The following is a 14,558-nucleotide window of genomic DNA, read 5'->3' on the forward strand; positions in this document are numbered from 1 at the left end:
CTGTGTTCTGCCTCTGAATATCACTTTCTGGGAATGTATTGTTTTATTATTACTTCTTGCATTTATATATCCCACCTTTTTCTCCGAGGAGCTCAAGGTGACGTACATGGTTCCCCTCATCTCATTTAATCTCCACAACAATCCTGTGAGGTAGGCTAGGCTGAGAGAAGACTGACTAGCCCAAAATCACACAGTGAGCTTCATGGCCAAGTGGGGATTTGAACCCTGGTCTCCCAGGCCCTAGTCTAACACTCTAACCACTACACCACACTGGCTCTTGATGGTGCATCCCCTGTGAGTAGCGAAGCAGACAAAAAGGCAGACAGACTTGCTACCACAGCAAACTATGGCGAGTTCTTAAAGAAATGGGAGTGCCTGATCACCTCATCTGTCTCCTGAGAAATCTCTATGTGGGACAAGAAGCTACAGTTAGAACGGGATATGGAACAACTGGTTGGTTCAAAATTGGGAAAGGAGTACGACAAGGCTGTATATTGTCTCCCAGTTTATTTAACATATGCAGAATTCATCATGCGAAAGGCTGGGCTGGATGAATCCCAAGCCGGAATTAAGATTGCCGGAAGAAATATCAACAACCTCAGATATGCAGATGACACAACCTTGATGGCAGAAAGTGAGGAGGAATTAAAGAACCTTTTAATGAGGGTGAAAGAGGAGGGCGCAAAATATGGTCTGAAGCTCAACATCAAAAAAACGAAGATCATGGCCACTGGTCCCATCACCTCCTGGCAAATAGAAGGGAAAGAAATGGAGGCAGTGAGAGATTTTACTTTCTTGGGCTCCATGATCACTGCAGATGGTGACAGCAGTCACAAAATTAAAAGACGCCTGCTTCTTGGGAGAAAAGCAATGACAAACTTAGACAGCATCTTAAAAAGCAGAGACATCACCTTGCTGACAAAGGTCCGTATAGTTAAAGCCATGGTTTTCCCAGTAGTGATGTACGGAAGTGAGAGCTGGACCATAAAGAAGGCTGATCGCTGAAGAATTGATGCTTTTGAATTATGGTGCTAGAGGAGACTCTTGAGAGTCCCATGGACTGCAAGAAGATCAAACCTATCCATTCTTAGGGAAATCAGCCCTGAGTGCTCACTGGAAGGACAGATCCTGAAGCTTAGGCTCCAATACTTTGGCCACCTCATGAGAAGAGAAGACTCCCTGGAAAAGACCCTGATGTTGGGAAAGATGGCAGGCACAAGGAGAAGGGGACGACAGAGGACGAGATGGTTGGACAGTGTTCTCGAAGCTACCAGCATGAGTTTGACCAAACTGCGGGAGGCAGTGGAAGACAGAAGTGCCTGGCGTGCTCTGGTCCATGGGGTCACAAAGAGTCGGACACGACTAAACAGCTAAACAACATCTGGAAGTTATTGTATGAAATCCTAGAACTAGGCCTAAAAGAGAAGGAAGCAGAGAATGTTATGCAACCTGAATAATTGCCACATTAGCCTTGCTGAATTAGTTGTTCAAAATCATAACTTCTCTTTAAAGAAAAATGGTAAGGGTTTTAACAAAGAGTGCAAAGGGAACTGCTATCTTTTAGCCTGATTAATGTAAACTAATGAGTTCCAAGTGCCGTCTGTTTCTCTCGACCCGCATCCCATCTTCAGCAAAGCCCATTCCAGAACAGCCGAAGGGCCTCTGCTTCCAACTGCAGAGCAATTGCCTTTTCTCTTGTCAAGTACAGCTTGCATACATTTCTAGAGCAGATGGTGGAGCTGTGAGACAATCAGATGCCTCTGAAGTGTTTAATACAATTAAGGATATGCAATGTGTAAATGCCCCAGGCCCAGACATTTTGTCCACTGATTTCTGTAATGCTTTCAAAAAACAAATCTGCATAGCCAACCACCACTCCATTTTTTTTTTCATTTTGCATGAGCTTACTAATGATTTCTATGCCAACAGCAGGAAATTTCAGCAGTTCTTTCTAAGTGAACCATCTAATGATTCTTCTTGATTAACTCTTTCAGTCCTGTTAATTAGGGCTGCCATACGTCCGGAAAATCCCAGACATCGCCAGGATCCTGATCCCTAAAATGGCATCCAGGCAGAATTTGTTGTGTCCATTCTAAATGACCGGGCAAACCCGGGTTTATGGCGGAGTGGGGGGGAGTTTGCCAATTTTCTTAAAAACAGCCAAAAAACTTTTTTTTTTCTTGCAGTTTTGCAAAAAAAAAAAAAGCCCAACAACTTGGACAAAAAACTCAACAACTTTGCCCCCTAAAAACACCTTTTTGTCGAGATTTTCACTTTCTGATATATGGCAACCCTATAATGAACATACTTTGGTTGTGTTAGGCCCCACACCAATGGGTCTTCTAGCACCTATTTCACACATTAGGCAGCAGCAAATTTTGGTTTGCTATCAAGTGTATGCCCAACTACTAATCCCTGTATAATTCCAAGTTGTGCCTGTATGTCTTCCTATATATATATAAATGTTAGGCTGCTGCCATGCTGCAATATTTCTGATCACCAGCAGGTGGCTAAACCAATGCAAGCATGATGACAGAATGGCAGGCAGGCAAGCAGTTCAGCAAACCCCTTTCTGGAGCACTCTGTTAAATACGGCAGCAGTAAGCTTTAATGGAGGAGGGGAGGAGCTTCAGAGAGCAGTTTGGCAAACAACTTTTCTGTCCGGATTTTCACTGTTTGAAATATGGCAACCCTAGTTGACACAATAATCGTAAAGGACCCCTGACAGTTAAGTCCAGTCGCGAATGACTCTGGGGTTGCCAGGCGAAACCAGAGCAGCGCACGGAAACGCCATTTACCTTCCCGCTGGAGCGGTACCTGTTTATCTACTTGCACTTTCACGTGCTTTCGAACTGCTAGGTTGGCAGGAGCAGGGACTGAGCAACGGGAGCTCACCCCGTCACGGGGATTCAAACCGTCAACCTTCCAATTGGCAAGTGCTAGGCTCAGTGGTTTAGACCACAGTGCCACCCGCATAACAGTGCATTAGCGGTGAATATATTCTGCTTTAGTTTTTTTCTGGGATGCTTCCCCTATGCTACCATGTTGTTATCCAGAAGGGCTACAGTGCAAACACCCTTTCCCTTTGTCTCCTCTCACCCAGTTGTCCTCTTCTAAACCTACTTTTGATTTTGATTTTCAAAAGCTCATTGGAGAAATATTCCCCCAGGTCTGCATGTAATCCATCGAGTTCAGCCTTGAAGCCAGCACTCGGAAAAGCTGGCCATTGATTAAAAACTCTGCGAAAGTATGAATCCATTAGACACCGTACCTCTGAGTCATAATCCCAGAATGCGCTTCCATAACCTTTTTTTTTTTTTTACTGTTGTTATTCAGCACTATTGATCAGAACCACTGGACTGACAGTGATAAATAGGACAGAGCCCACAAACGTACTCACACATTCTCCCAGGGACTCGCTTTTAGCATTCTGCAGCATTTTGGGAAACACTGAGCTCTGTACTTTTACCCAAAGGACTGTAGGAGTAACACGTGAGCAGCTGCTTCACTTTGGCTGGAGCATCAAAAAGGCGGCTTGGGGAGAGGAATTACGCTCAGTATATGTCCCCTGCGAATAACAGAGGCCAGCAAATGACTTCATTGTGTTCTAAATATGTGAGGTGTGACGTTCTGCACAGACTTAGATCTTCCCTTCTTTTTTCTTTTCTTTTTTTGATAGCAGTTTGCACAGAATGTTGATATTCTCCTGTGAACCACTTTGAACCATGCTTGCGTAAATGTAAAAGGAATAATATTTATAGTTGTTTTTCAGGGCTTAATTTAAAACTTTGCTCACTATTTGACTGAGGTCAGAAAAGGGCTTGTTTGCGATGCTCAGTTCCCCAGTGAGATAATGGATATTTTTAAGGGATGGAGGTTAATCAAAACATGAGATTGTACAGAGATACTTGACAGACGTGATAGAGCAAATGTAAAGGAAAAACAAGGAGAAGGGGGTGGGGATATATACAGCAAAAATTAAAAGCCAAATACTGATTGTCAATCACACGAACTTAAAAACTGGCGAGAAGGGAAATAGTTCAGTGGCAGAGCATGGTGTTTGCATGCAAAATATCCCATGTTTAAATATCTGGTGTCCTCAGATAGGGCTGGGGAGCAGTTTTCCCCCCAAATCCCTCAGCTTGAGCACAGCTTCTGTTTTCTAATTGAATGGAAGCTAGCTTGAGGGAAAGCACATCCAATAGGAGTATTTCCCAAGAAGCTACAGAATACAGTGGTACCTCAGGTTACAGACGCTTCAGGTTACAGACTCCACTAACCCAGAAATAGTACCTCAGGTTAAGAACTTTGCTTCAGGATGAGAACAGAAATTGTGCTCCGGCGGTGCGGCAGCAGTGGGAGGCCCCATTAGCTAAAGTGGTACCTCAGGTTAAGAACAGTTTCAGGTTAAGAATGGACCTCCAGAACGAATTAAGTTCTTAACCTGAGGTACCACTGTACCTACAGGTTGCAGCTAACGTCATGTATACTAGGCTTCAAAGACTGGAGCTGCAGTAAATAGTAATGTGTATTCCACCCAATATATTTCTGTTTTCATTATTAAAGTTGGCTTTATTTTCAAAAGATGTCATAGATTTATTTATATTTATTGGAAGGCAGAGTAACATTACATTGAACGAACAAATAAGCAAACTAACTAATCTGAGGATGCCTTAATAATTACCGTATTTTTTGCCCTATAGGCCCATAGGACGCACCTAGATTTGGGGGGGGGAATAAAGGGGAAAAAATTATTTTTCCCCCCCAGGCGTGGGGCTGGGGCGGGGGAAGCCCGAGCTTCCCCCGACCCCAGCCCCCAGAACGGGACCCAGAGCGGTGCCGAAGCTGCGTGCAGCTTCGGCATCGCTCTGGGAGCTTGCGGGGCTGGGGAAGGGGGAAGCCCTCGGCCAGCCTCCAAACCAGGTCGGGAGACAGCGGGATGGCGCGCTGCGCCTCCCCGCTGTCCCCCGAGTTTGCAGGGCTGGCGACAGGGAGGAGCAGGCTTCTCCCCCCCCCCCCGCCGCCAGCCTTCTAACAAAGTTGGGGGACAGCGGGATGGCGGCGTTCCGCCTCCCCGCTGTCCCCGGAGCTTGTGGGGCTGGCAGTGGGGCTCTCCTGAAGCCTGGAGAGCAAGAGGGGTCGGCTCTCATCAACGGCTCAGGACATCCACTGCTGCATCTGCAGGTGCAAAGTCGTAGAGCTGGGTGCATATTGCTGAAAACATACTCCAGAACGCCGGATAACCCCACTCAGTGGTTTCATGTAGATGTTAAACAGCATAGGGAATTCAACCTAACCCTGAGGAACCCCACATTGAAGACTCCATGGAACTCCAAGCATCACCCTCTGGAAACATCCATCCCACCCAGAATGGGTGCTCCAGAATGATGCCATGGTTGATGATATCAAAAGCTGCTGGGAGGTTGAGGAGAATTAACAGGGGCGGTTCGGAAACATCTGGAATGCCAAAGGAACCACCGCACACCTGGTTAGACAATATGAACTAGATGAACCAGTGGCCGGACAACTTACTAGGTTCCTATGGAAATATTAACTAAGCCAACGAGTAGTATCCTGCCCAGTTTCTGGAAAGCAGAGCTCATTAACTCAAAGCATCTACTGTCTTGAGAGCCAGTGTGGTGTAGTGGTTAAGAGCGGTAGTCTCGTAATCTGGGGAACCGGGTTCGCGTCTCCGCTCCTCCACATGCAGCTGCTGGGTGACCTTGGGCCAGTCACACTTCTTTGAAGTCTCTCAGCCCCACTCACCTCACAGAGTGTTTGTTGTGGGGGAGGAAGGGAAAGGAGAATGTTAGCCGCTTTGAGACTCCTTAAAGGATGGAGGGTGAGGGAACAGCTTCAGTCGCCTGTGGTTCCTGCGCAATGTTTGCCATCTTCCCAAAGGTTGCAGGCAGCTTTACCTGCAGCAATTGCATGTTGATTGCCCTCTTAAAAGACAAAGTCCAGCAACTGGAGGAACGTGTAGCTACGCTCCAAAGAATTAGAGACCTGGAACTCTTCTTGGAAGCAACAGAGCACACCGTCTCCACCAAGGAAGAGACAGGGGACTCCCCTGAGAAGGTGGCTAGTTCACCAACACAGGAACCAGATATATGGAGAAACGTGACTCAAAGAAGTAGGAGGCCCAGGGTTCGCTCTGATTGTTTAGAAATACGCAATCGCTTTGAGGTCCTTTCCCCTACCATGGAAGACGAAGAGCAGACTCCATTTGAGGATCTCTCCCTCATTACAGTCGATCAGGTATATGAAGACGAGCAGCAAAGGCAGTCCTCAGGGAATGTCCAGGCGACCTTGGAACGGACAGCTCACAGAAGAACCCCGACCAGACCTAAGAGGAGGCGTGTGGTGGTGATAGGGGATTCCCTACTGAGGGGAACAGAAGCAGTGATCTGTGGGCCTGACAAGATGTCTCGGGAAGTGTGCTGTCTCCCCGGGGCTAAGATCCAAGATGTAACTGAACGACTGCAAGGAATCATAAAACCCACTGACAAATACCCCTTCCTCTTGGTTCATGTGGGAACCAATGACACTGCAAGCAATAGCCTCCAGAAGATCAAAAGAGATTACGAGGCTCTGGGCAGGAAATTGAAGCAATTAAATGCACAAATTGTCATCTCATCTGTCCTCCCAGTTGAACGACGTGGCCCAGGGAGAGAGGGAAAAATAGTGGAAGTGAACAACTGGCTTCGCAAATGGTGTAAACAGGAACGGTTTGGATTCTTAGATCACGGACTGCAGTTTCTTGAAGATGGACTTCTGGCAAGCGATGGGCTGCACCTCACAACGGTTGGGAGGAATGTTTTTGCAAAAAATCTCAGAAACCTCATCAGGAGGGCTTTAAACTGACTAATGTGGGGGAGGGAGACAGTGCTCCTGAAGGTAGGAGTCTATCAATTGATGAAGATGATCATCCAAATGTCATAGACCGAATGGAGCAAAGAGCATGCAGACCTAGTGGTGGGAGGAAAAAATCCTTAAATAAGAGACACGGGGGAATGATTAATGGACTTCAATGTCTGTACACTAACGCGCAAAGCATGGGAAATAAACAAGATGAGCTTGAGCTCCTGGTACAGCAAACTAAATATGACATAATAGGAATCACTGAAACCTGGTGGGATAAATCCCACGATTGGAATGTAATAATGGAGGGATACAATCTATTTCAAAGAAACAGACCAGACAAGAAAGGAGGAGGAGTGGCGTTATATGTCAGGGATGTGTATACCTGTGAAGAGACCCAAGATTTAGAACCTCAAAGCCAAAGTGAGAGCATTTGGGTCAAAATTAAGGGAGAGAAGAATAACAGTGACCTCATTGTGGGAGTTTACTATAGATCCCCAAGCCAAACGGAGGACATAGATGATGCCTTCCTGGAACAGATGGCCAAGCATGCAAAAGGAAGGGAGATAGTAGTAATGGGGGACTTCAATTACCCTGATATTTGCTGGATGTCAAACTCAGCCAAGAGCATAAGGTCAAACAGATTCCTCACTGCCCTTGCAGACAACTTCATTGTCCAGAAAGTGGGAGAAGCAACAAGAGGAACAGCCATTTTAGATCTGGTCCTAACCAATGTTGATGACCTGGTTAGTGGGGTAGAAGTGGAAGGATCATTAGGCGCGGGTGATCATGCTCTTCTGAAGTTTACTATACAGCGGAAAGGAGCAGCCAAGCATACTAGGACTCAATTTCTCGACTTTAAGAAAGCTGACTTCATAAAGCTTAGGGAAGTGCTGGGTGAGATCCCATGGACAGTAATACTAAAAGGAAAGGGGGTTCAAGATGGCTGGGAGTTTGTTAAGAGGGAGATAGTAAAAGCACAACTTCAGGCAATACCAATGAGACGGAAACATGGAAGGTGCCTAAAGAAGCCAGGGTGGCTATCTAAAGAACTTTTAACTGAGTTAAGATTAAAAAAGGATGTGTACAAAAAATGGAAAAGGGGGGAAACCACCAAAGAGGAATTCAAACAAATAGCCAGCACGTGTAGACACAAAGTCAGAAAAGCTAAAGCACAAAATGAACTCAGGCTTGCTAGAGAGGTTAAAAGCAACAAAAAAGGCTTTTATGGGTATGTTCGTAGCAAAAGGAAGAACAAAGAAACCGTGGGGTCACTCAGAGGAGAAGATGGTGAAATGCAAACAGGGGACACAGAAAGGGCTGAACTCCTCAATGCTTTCTTTGCCTCAGTCTTCTCCGATAAAGAAAACAATGCCCGACCTGAAGAATTTGGAGCAAATGATTCAGCAGAGGAAACACAACCCAGAATAACTAAGGAGATAGTACAAGAATACTTGGCTAGTCTAGATGTATTCAAGTCTCCAGGGCCAGATGAACTGCATCCAAGAGTATTAAAAGAACTGGCAGATGTGATTTCAGAACCACTGGCAGTCATCTTTGAGAATTCCTGGAGAACAGGCGAAGTCCCCGCAGACTGGAGAAGGGCAAATGTTGTCCCTATTTTCAAAAAGGGGAAAAGAGAGGACCCAAATAATTACCGCCCAGTCAGTCTGACATCAATACCAGGGAAGATTCTGGAGCAGATCATTAAGCAAACAGTCTGTGAGCACCTAGAAAGGAATGCTGTGATCACCAATAGTCAGCATGGATTTCTGAAAAATAAGTCATGTCAGACTAACCTGATCTCGTTTTTTGACAGAATTACAAGCCTGGTAGATGAAGGGAACGCAGTGGATGTAGTCTACCTTGATTTCAGCAAGGCATTTGACAAGGTGCCCCATGATATTCTTGTAAAGAAGCTGGTAAAATGCGGTCTTGACTATGCTACCACTCAGTGGATTTGTAACTGGCTGACTGACCGAACCCAAAGGGTGCTCATCAATGGTTCCTCTTCATCCTGGAGAAGAGTGACTAGTGGGGTGCCACAGGGTTCTGTCTTGGGCCCGGTCTTATTCAACATCTTTATCAACGACTTGGATGATGGACTCAAGGGCATCCTGATCAAATTTGCAGATGACACCAAACTGGGAGGGGTGGCTAACACCCCAGAGGACAGGATCACACTTCAAAACGACCTTGACAGATTAGAGAACTGGGCCAAAACAAACAAGATGAATTTTAACAGGGAGAAATGTAAAGTACTGCACTTGGGCAAAAAAAATGAGAGGCACAAATACAAGATGGGTGACACCTGGCTTGAGAGCAGTACATGTGAAAAGGATCTAGGAGTCTTGGTTGACCACAAACTTGACATGAGCCAACAGTGTGACGCGGCAGCTAAAAAAGCCAATGCAATTCTGGGCCTCATCAATAGGAGTATAGCATCTAGATCAAGGGAAGTAATAGTGCCACTGTATTCTGCTCTGGTCAGACCTCACCTGGAGTACTGTGTCCAGTTCTGGGCACCACAGTTCAAGAAGGACACTGACAAACTGGAACGTGTCCAGAGGAGGGCAACCAAAATGGTCAAAGGCCTGGAAATGATGCCTTATGAGGAACGGCTAAGGGAGCTGGGCATGTTTAGCCTGGAGAAGAGGAGGTTACGGGGTGATATGATAGCCATGTACAAATATATAAAAGGATGTCACATAGAGGAGGGAGAAAGGCTGTTTTCTGCTGCTCCAGAGAAGCGGACACGGAGCAATGGATCCAAACTACAAGAAAGAAGATTCCACCTAAACATTAGGAAGAACTTCCTGACAGTAAGAGCTGTTCGACAGTGGAATTTGCTGCCAAGGAGTGTGGTGGAGTCTCCTTCTTTGGAGGTCTTTAAGCAGAGGCTTGACAACCATATGTCAGGAGTGCTCTGATGGTGTTTCCTGCTTGGCAGGGGGTTGGACTCGATGGCCCTTGTGGTCTCTTCCAACTCTATGATTCTATGATTCTATGATTCTATGATTCTATGAAAGGGAGTGAAAGGCGGGATATCAAATCCAAACTCTTCTTCTTCTTCTTCTTTAATCTAATTATGTACTATTTCAGTCTTGGGTTTTGCTTCTCTCTTCATGGTAAACTGAAATTATCACCTTAATATCACTAAATTGATCCATAATCCAAATATAATGAAATGCCCATAGTTCTGCATTAGCCTTCATCTAGGGCATGCTCTCTTGCATATCCATTAAGCACATATATTTTTATTTAATTTAAATGGAAATTAGTGAATATATGCATGTCTAAGCTCTTCAAAAGACCTATCATGTCTGAAAAGCAGCTATTAATATGTATTTGTTTTACACAGAGACCCAAAGAAACTAACATTCTGATTTGTGATTAGAATTCATCCCCCCTCTTCTCTTCATCGTGATCTTGGTGCTCTCTGCTGATATTCTCGATGGTGCAAAAGTCCACTGGTGAATTTGATTCCAGAGTTAACATGCTCATTCTGCTTCAGGGGATTTGCTTGAGTTTCCAAAGATCAGGCTTGAAATAAACCAAGTACTTGATAATGTCACCCATCTGCTCTTTCCACCTGGATTTTCTGCTGGCCACCCACTCCATGAATGAGCCATGACCTAATTTGCACAAAATAAACACCGAATCTGAAACCAGCTCTAGCCTGACACTTGCAAACAGATCTAGTGGCCTTTTCCAACCACAAAGAAAGCTCCTCTATTTTCGGCCCAACGATCAGAACGCCGCTTCAAATTCTTTCCAAAATCAGTTGGATTGGTGTGTGCAAAATGATATGAACGGCTCTATCTTAAGTGGTGGGTTCAAGTTTGATGACTCCTTCCCATGACTATACAACTTTTGTGACCCACCAAGCCAAACACAGCCATATCACCCATGCTTCCTTTCTCATGTCTCCTTTCTAAACCTCCTCTATTGGCTGCCCCGCTGAGATTTCCACTGGAGCAGAGGGGATTGTAACCAGTCGGCAACCCATGGCTGATGGTCTGTGTTTATTAGATACAAATTGTTATCATTATTATTTAGGGCAGTGTTTCCCAACCTTTTTTGGGCAAAGGCACACTTGTTTCATGAAAAAAATCTCGAGGCACACCACCATGCCAGATGGGGAAAGGTCACTTTTTACTTATGTAAAAAAAAATAAAAAAATAGTAACAGCATAGAAGGTAATGGTTAGGCTAGCATCCCTCTTCCAAATATGCTAGGTTTTTATTTGCAGGGACTGTTCTACATGGGAAAGCATTCAGCACTGTCATTCTCCCATCTGCCATCTGAATTGGTACTATTCTGGGTCAACTTACTCTGCTGCATGTGTAGATGAAAATGGCACCAAGTGTGGGGGAGGGGGCAGAACAGGTTTCAGATACAGGATATTAAGCATACACGTACTTCAGATTGAACTGGTTGCTTGCTTTGCAAGTTTTCATTTCCCAAATGACTGCCTTGGCAAGCGCAATACCTACCAGGCTCAACGCCGGTCTCGCGCTGCCGCTTCCCGCGCTCTCAAGGACCCGGGAGGAGGAAGGCGTGAAGGGAATCCCGAAGGCGCGAAAACCTCGCGCATGCGCAGGCCTTCCGCCTGCGACAGCCCAGTAGGCCGGCTGAAGCGAGCGGCGATGGGATGTGGGAGGGAGCTCACTCGCCGCCCCGCGTGTGCCTATGTGGGGCACGTTACAGCCCTGTGACGTCAGCGCCACGCAGGCAGCCAGGCAGGCAGACGGCGAGAGCCCCGCACTGGGCGGCCTCTCCTCGCCGTCGCCACCCCGCCTCTCGCCGCCCGACTCGCCCGCCTCCCTCCAGGCAACATCTCGCGGCACACCAGGCAACGTCTCGCGGCACACTAGTGTGCCGCGGAACACCGGTTGGGAAACACTGATTTAGGGTAGGATTCGACTAATGGGTTCCATCAGCAGAAGCCCTGCACAAGGACTTCTGCTTCCCCCTCTCTATCCCCCATGCCCCCCCCCCAAATTGAACCAGTCACTGCCTCTCAACCTACCTCGCAGGGTTGGTTGCTGCGGGGATTAAATGAAAAACCATGTACATCACCTTGAACTCCTTGGAGAAAAAGATGGGATGCAAATGCAATGTGCTGTATGTGGGGCTGCCCTTGAAGACAACGCACAAACTTCAGCTGGTCCAAAACACAGCAGCCAGATTACTGGCTGCCTGGGGTTCCATTTAGATGATAAATCATATCATCCCTGTTTTAAAACAGCTGCACTGGTTGCCGGTTCATTTCCATACCCAATTCAAGGTTCTCACATTGGTGTTTAAAACGCTAAACAACTCAGGGCTCAAATATCTGAAATATTGCCTCCTTCCCTGCAGACTCTCTTGTGAGCTGAAATCGGCAAAAGGTGCCCTCTTGGTACTTGCTCAGAGGCTCAGGGGAGGTGGCGGCAGCTCAGGTGGGGGTCTTCTCTGTGAATTTCTTCTCCCCAAAGGTGAGTCTGGTACCTTCATTATACAGCTTCTGGAATTGCTGAAGAGGCACCCCTTTATCCTGACTTTTGACCCTTGAGGTGTAAGTTTTTAGGACCCATTTATTTTCATGGTCTTAAGTTGTTTCAAATTGTTTTTAATATGGATTTTAATGCTGTAACCCGGCCTGGGACTTTAGGGTAAAGGACAGGTAATAAAGAAATTAATAATAATAAAAACCAGGTGTGATTAACCATAATTTGGTGAGTGAACAGATGTCCGTACACTAAATGACCAAATGTAGTACAGCAATAAAAGAAAGTTGAAACTTCCACTAAATCAGATAAAATGTTGATAGGGCATATGAAATTCAACGTTAGGCTGTCCAGTAGATTTAAAGCACTAATTTGCTCTACCATGTTATTTTTGAAACACATGGTAAATTCTTCTAAACTTTTTGAATCTGACATTGCCTCCAGAATTCCTTCCTCCTGGGTTTTTGTGTGATATATTGGCTCCACCTAGCGGTTCTCAATTACATTGGTCATTACTGATCCTGTGGACGATGTTTAACAAGGAACTAAGAGTTTCACCAATGCATCACTCTATTACTTAAGAGTTTCAGCTTAGTTTATTGGTTTTATCAAATTGTATAGCAGCTTAAATATACAATAATTAAATCGGAAATGCTTCAAGAAAGAGGGATTGTGCCAAGGCAATTTTTAAGGTTTAGGCAGAGAGAGAGAGAGAGAGAGTGTGTGCATTGCAGCAAGGAGTGCATTTTGTGGTTTGCCTCAGGTTACAAAATGTCTTGGGCCGGCCCTGCCCACAAGTGAATCCATTCTGGGAGTTGGTTCTTACAGAAATGAGTGTTCTAATAAATTGCACAATCACAACTGATCCACAGCTGGGTCTACTTTCAATTTCTTGTGAGAGGAAAATATACTATACAGATCCATGTGGACCCACTTGTGTGAGTGAACAACAAAAAGAATTGTCTGGGTGAGCACGCGGAGAGCCCAATAGCAGAGTATTAAATCCACAAAAATAGGCAGCACAATGAAGCATTAGGCATGTGGGTTGTGAGACCTTTCTTACCCTGCTTACAATGCCCCCCTCTTTTGACCCTTTTCGCACGACACATACCACTTTACTTACAAATATATAAAGAAATTTTTAAAAATGTCCAGTAGCACCTTAGAGACCAACTACGGTAAGTTTGTTCTTGGTATAAGCTTATACCAAGAACAAACTTAGTTGGTCTTTAAGGTGCTACTGGACAATTTTATTATTTTATATATATATATCGACTGTGTCAGACCAACACGGCTACCTACCTGAATGCTTTACTTACAGATTCCTAGGTCTGATACATGTGTTGTTCCATGCAGCTGCATGGAGAAACACAGGCAAATACTCTTGAATAGAAAATACAGAATATAGTCCCAGACCTGTGCTCTTAAGTTTGGGAGCAAGTATACATATGCCTCCAGATGCAGAGAGAGAGAGAGAGAGAGAGAGAGAGAGAGAGGGGTAGGTTTCACTTCCTCCTCCAGAGAGGGTGTGTCACCTAACTGAGTCTGTCCAGCTACACATCAGCCTCAAAATCTTACTGAATTGGAGAGGATCTGCAAAGAGGAGTGGGACAAAATACCTCCTGAGATGTGTGCAAACCTGGTGGCAAGAAACGTCTGACCTCTGTAATTGCCAACAAGGGTTTTGCCACCAACTACTAAGTCATCTTTTGCAAAGGAATCAAATACTTACTTCGCTCATTATAATGCAAATCAATCTCTGACTTTTGTCTTCTGGGTTTCTGGGGGTTTCCCTGTTGTCATTCTGTCTCTCACAGCTACAGTAAACCTACCATTAAAATTATGGACTGGTCATTTCTTCGTCAGAGGGCAAATGGGCAAATTTAGCAGGGGGGTCAAATACTTTCCCCCCCCCCTCACTGTATAGTGAGAGGGTGGGGAGGGGTATTACTCAGAAGGGTGGTGGGAATGGGTGATTGGCTGATAGGTGTGGTAAACCAGCTGCAATTGGGCTGCATTTCTGAGGCTTCAAACTTGGATAGCCCAAAGAGTTGGTAAAATTCATAGTAATAGCATAGGGGAGGCTGGGGGGGGGGGGAGAGAGAATTTACTGCTTCCCAATGACAGCTGTGTCTAAATCCTGGGCTTCTCCCATTGTTTTCTAATGGGGTGTCAGCCAGCTTCCTTGCAGCTTCCAAATTTCCA

Source organism: Podarcis muralis, chromosome 3 (genome assembly GCF_964188315.1).
Source record: "Podarcis muralis chromosome 3, rPodMur119.hap1.1, whole genome shotgun sequence".
Taxonomy (NCBI): domain Eukaryota; kingdom Metazoa; phylum Chordata; class Lepidosauria; order Squamata; family Lacertidae; genus Podarcis; species Podarcis muralis.